This window comes from Amphiura filiformis, chromosome 2 (assembly GCF_039555335.1).
Source record: "Amphiura filiformis chromosome 2, Afil_fr2py, whole genome shotgun sequence".
In the NCBI taxonomy this organism is placed as follows: domain Eukaryota; kingdom Metazoa; phylum Echinodermata; class Ophiuroidea; order Amphilepidida; family Amphiuridae; genus Amphiura; species Amphiura filiformis.
In genome coordinates, this window is record NC_092629.1 from 88015268 (window position 1) to 88021267 (window position 6000).

Consider the following 6000-nt stretch of genomic DNA (forward strand, 5'->3'; position numbering starts at 1 on the left):
TTATGAACATGGAATTGAATACGTAATTGACACTTCTCCAACGAGTAAAAACCATAATAAACACTTGATTAGGCCTACACAATAAAACTAAGTAACTAACAGATATGAATCAAAAGGATTTTTTTTCTCAAAACATTCTCACTGTATTTTCCTTGAATCGATTTAGTCAAATATGGACATAATCCCTCATTTCAATTAAGTGTTGGTTTTTCATTTGTTCAGAAACCAAAAATCAAGGGATTAAAAAGTGGAGATAACTTGGTCAATCATAACACTATTGTGCCTATTGTGCTAAGGGGTGGTGCAATAATTATGTGTACACCGGGGTGGTGAATTATAGAGGGGGGGCAAAGATTATTTTGGGCACCGTTTCTTTATTACGCCCTAAAAAGGTGTAGGAAATCATTCGGAACACGTTTAAATATGCAAAATGTCCTGCTCGCTGTACTCGCATTATATGATAAGAAATCTTAGTGTGTAAAGATTTTGGCACGACCAAGGGGGGCAAAGATTTTGGCATGGTCAAAATGGTGGGGGCGATTTTTGGCAGACCACTTTGAGAATTAACCACCCGGAGGTACACATAATTAATGCACATCCTCTAAGCAATATTATCGGATATCTATCACCGCGGGCGGTATCTGATGCTCTTCAGAGAAGTCTGTCGTAGGTGGCATACTTTCATTTCATTTTTATATGAAACATAAACGATGCATGAAGATGGAGATTATTTGATTATAAATTAATTTATTGTCCCCGAGAAGCACAACCCTAGCTCTTACCTAGGCTCCCCTCTCCCCCGCCCCCGCCTGCTCCACACTCGATATCTACTCTCCAATACACTAAATTCCACTCCACTCTCGATCGAGCTCTCCTCTCCCCTCCTTCCCTTCCCACTTCCAATGCTCTCCACTTTGTTTCTCTTTCTCCCTCCCCTTACATCACCCACAGACCCCACCCTCCTCCTCTCTCTTCTGATTTCGAGTAATAAATTAACTCAATTTAAACCAGCCTAGACATTGGAAGTCATAGCTTTCTATTACATCGATCCTATGCATGCGATATGCATTTAAATAGAGAATTAAGTGTACAATGGTAGGGACCGTTCCTGGGGCTTAGGCAAAGCCTCTCCCTGCCGCTCCACATTTTCTCCGCCAGTTTGTTCTTTCTTTTTCTCCGCCCATTTCTTCCCAGCAAACACAAAAACGTTTTAAATAAGTTATATTTTGGCTTTTGGTTTAGGTAAAAACGTTTTAATAACATTAAAATGTCGGGTTATACAAAGATCATGATAACGTTTTAAAACGTTTTGTATGAAAACAACACTACAACAATATTTTTTTAATGTTTTCAAAAAATGTTATTTAAACTATTTTTGCAAACATTTTTGCCAAATATTTTGTCAATACTTAAATAACATTATGTTAAAATATTTGAACCCAGCAAACACAGAAATGTTCTTAAAATGTTTTTTTTTTCAAAACCTTTTAATAACATTTAAATATCGGGTTATATAAAGGTCATGAAAACGTTGTTAAAACGTTATTGCAAATATTTTGGGCAAACATTTTTCGCAAAATATTTTTTCAACTCCAAAATAACATTCTGTTTAGAATGTTTTGTATCAAATTTTCAAGAATGTTTTTGGAATGTTATTAAAACGTTTTTATACCCTTTATATGACCCGACATTTAAACGTTTTCTGTAAAACATTTTTGTTTGCTGAGCAGTAGATTATCAAAAAACGTTTTTTAAGGTTATGAAAACGTTTTATACTCTTAATATACCCTTTATATAACCCGACATTTAAACGTTTTCTGACAACCTTTTATAACCTTTTGCGAATGATGTCGAAAACGTTTTGTGTTTGCTGGGTTCTTTCTTTTTCTCCGCCCCGTGTCGACTTTCCTTTTCTCTGCCCCGTTTCTTTTATTTTCCCCAAGTCCCCCTGTTCCTTTCCGCCCTGTTTTCTGTTTCACTTTTCGACCCCTTTTTATTTTTCCTCCCATTTTTTCTTTCTATCGGCCCTCATTTTTTCTTCCCTTTCTTTCTCCATTCCCGTTTTTTCCTTTTTCGCCCTTTTTTGCGCCCCTCTGCGTTTGCCGCCCTAGGCGAACGCCTTACCTGGCCTAATGGTCAGAACGGCCCTGATAATGGTGTATATTATCACTCAAGTGTCTATTCTCATGGTATTCTTTTGTTATATCGGTCTTCAATCTTCAATCTTCAATTGATACACTCCTAACAAAGCGTGATGCTTGTCCAAGGAGACTCTTGATGATGCTCAAAGATGTGCAGTTGTGCGATGTGCAGAAAATATACAGGTGAGAGTAAAAAGTAGATGCCCAACTAGATGAGCTGGTGAACTGCAGTGGGCTGCATAGCCCGGACTGCAGGGAGAGCTACTGACTGGAAGATGTTTGGTGATGTTGCTGACACAGCTTCCAGAGGTAGTCTGTTCCATGTAGGAATTGTCCGAATAAAAATGAGTACTTGTACAGGTTGCACCTTGCGTGCACTGGGTTATAGCGGAGTTTGTGTGATGTTCTACCAACGGTGGGATTCATCTTGATGTTGGGTGGAAAGCCGATGTTGATTAAGCTGTGATGAATCTTGTAGAACAAAGTGCATTGGGACATTGTTCTCCTTATGGCAAGTTGATCCAATTGCAGTTGGTCTAGCAATGGTGTTACGCTGGCCTTTCTTTCAAACACTCCGGTGGAAATATTTCGATGGTCTATATTTTTTCACAGTGAAATTGATTGACTTGTTCGACTTCTCTGCTCGTGAATATTGCACTGCGAAATTTAAAAAAAAACTTGTACGTAACTTCAAACCCGATTATATAACAAACTGAGTTGAAAACCGAAACGGCTTCCTATAAATTTTAAGTTATTAACAAAGGGCATTGACAAAGATATCGATAATATTGTCACTCAAGAGCTTAAGCAAAATAATAGGAACAAAACCAAAACTAAAATTCAATATTTGAAATGATCGAATATATAATGTCGTATAGTAGGCCGGAAAAACGAAATATCTGATACATTAAATCAGATGTAGTGATTTTTTTTAGTGATTTACGTGCTCTGCAAGTAATGTTTTAGCCTATTCCTTGTATCTTTTAACTAGCGTCATATTTTTTTAATTAGGCCATACACTATTACGATCTAGAGTGACAAAGGAAATCTTTTAGTCAATTCACTTAAAGCCTACGCAACAAAACACATTGTGTCTATGAGCCAATAAAAATGAAAAATACAGGGTGCTTGCATATAAAGGGTCGTTCAACAAAATAGTGACCTCAGAAAAGTTTTCGATAAATTCATTAATTGTTTAAAAAGTAAAAATAGCAGTTTAAGTGACAAGGTCAATTTTGGGACATTTGGTGTCATCCGGGGTCAAATTGCCGTAGATTGTTGCAGGTTCAAGAAATGACCACTAAAGCGACACAACAAATGTCAAGGTTAGTTTGGAATCATCCATGGTAAAATCACCATAAATTGGTGCATGTTCATGACATTTGGTGGTATAAACACCACTGGAGCGAAATTTTATTTAAAGTGACTGAAATCTTCCACCAACCACCTCATCTGTTTTAAAACCGCAAAAGACGGGTGACCTCCGGGGTGACCTCCCAGTACTTTTAAAACACTTTATATTCACCCCGAAGCACCAATACGTCTCACTATTGCAGATTGGTAATTTTATCACACGAGGACACAAATACAAACACCCCCACACATATACCCCCACACAATACAGCGCCATGCTGGAAGGTCAGCTGTGGTGTCAAATGTTTCCTCGACTTCAAATACTACTTGAATTTCATACCTTAGACCTGTCACGAAATTTCCTTCGTATTAATTATTGACAGCAAGTCATATTCAACGTCGCTGTTGCAAAAAGTCATTCCCAAAAACAAATCACTGGTGCCTGAGGGGAAATATCAGTCCGCCATTTCATAAACCAGACTGCATGTGCCCTGATGTATTGGACTCATAGAACAGGCAAGTTCGCAAAACGGCGGCGTCGTGACCTTATCATGATCAAAGGGTTGAATAAGAATTATTTATAACGGATCGATAACTGGCCAGAAAACCAGCGGGATTTTACTATCACCAAATTGCATCGAGTGCAGGGCAATACTTTTAAAAGATAAACCGGTCGCTATGTAATCCCATTACATTATTGCTTCTACGGCGAATAGGTCTACACAAATCACGGTGAATAGGTCTACACAAATCACAGAGCTCGTGACACCAATAGTGCATCTAATTTCACCGTCCTGTCGCATGTAGTGTCGGCATATCTTGTACATAGCATACCATGAAAACAGCAGCGCGGGGAATTCAAACTTTGCTGCACATATGCAGTGGGCCCTGTGATTTGCCTGAAGACCCGGGCAACGATCTAGCTACGCTACTACATTACGACGAATTGAGAGGAACATATAATGCTATGAATTTGGTTAGTTAAGGGATGGGTATGAACGTTTGGACAGTATTAATTGTGGGACATTAGAGCACATCAGACATATCGAAATGCATTATGAATACGAAGAATGTCCTTCTGATATCAAATAATTTTGATTGTTTGAAATTCGCAATGTAATACACAATTTATGGCAAATGATTAAAAATTGATATTATAAACTGATGATTTATACTTAAAGCGTATGTAAGGTGGGATGAAAAGCCGACGATCAATTGAAAATTTTGACCTTTCGTATAAATCCATATCTTCAATTTGAAGATATGGATTTTTTTCCCAAAACACAAAAAAAATTAGGCCTTTTTGGGAAAAAAATCCACATCTTCAATATGAAAGGTCAAAATTTTCAATTGATCGTCGGCTTTTTCTCCCAGCTACATACACTTTAAGAATATATCATTAGATTTATAAAATTTACTTCGAGGACTGTTATATATCAAAAATGTGAAAAATATCCAATTTTTTGTCATAAAATTTGTATTATATCGTGAATTTCAAAAAATGAAAATTATTTGATATCAGAAAGACATTCTTCGTATTCATAATGCATTTCGATATGTCTGATGTGCTCTCATGTCCCACAAAAAATACTGTCGAAACACTCTAATCTCTCATTCCAGATCCCTTAAGGACAACCGAGCTAAGAAAAAAAAATGTTGGTAAGTCAAAATCAAAAGAAGAATGGGCACAAGCTGAGGGAGACTGGGATCAAAGTCTTACCGCACGCCGAAATCCAGGTTTGACAGTAATCTTGACATGTCTTCAGACTAGCCTGAGTCCCTCGGCCCCGATCTCTAAACAAATAAACATGGCGGAACAAAATGGCCGTTTCTCGATTCTCACCTGCAAGCACAACCCGAATACCGTGCGTAGCAGTTGAATGACTGGTGGATCAAGTCTATCTTCAGACTACGGAAAATGCAAGGGTGACATTTTCGACATTTAAATTATTATTCATTGTGGTCTGGAGATTTTTCGCAATGTTTACATACTCAATAAGAAGCACACTCATTATACTCATTTATTATATGGAAGCTTGAAGGTATTTTATTTATAATCTTTAATATTTATATTATAATGTTAAAATAAATATATTCTTACGTAAAGCTGCTTTGATACACACATTTTGGTTTTTACTTGCATTGATCATGTTGATATAATATTATCCAACTGACATCCCACATTGAATTCGTGTGAAAGAAGATGAGAATAAAGTTTATATTAGCCTCGAAGCAAATATTTCAGGTTACTAATAATATATGTAAACATTTACATTGTATTCACAACATTATACATGTTATAATATATCATAGATGAAAGCTGTTGAATTGTTTTTTAACTGCTAGTACAATGATGTGTCAACACATTAACAATACAATGTTTATAAACAAATCATGGGTATGCATTCATGTTAAATACATAGTAATTGCAAATAATGTACAATTTTTATACACAATATTTACACAGGTATTAAGTAACGGAGGAGTCCCAAAATAAGCCCCATGT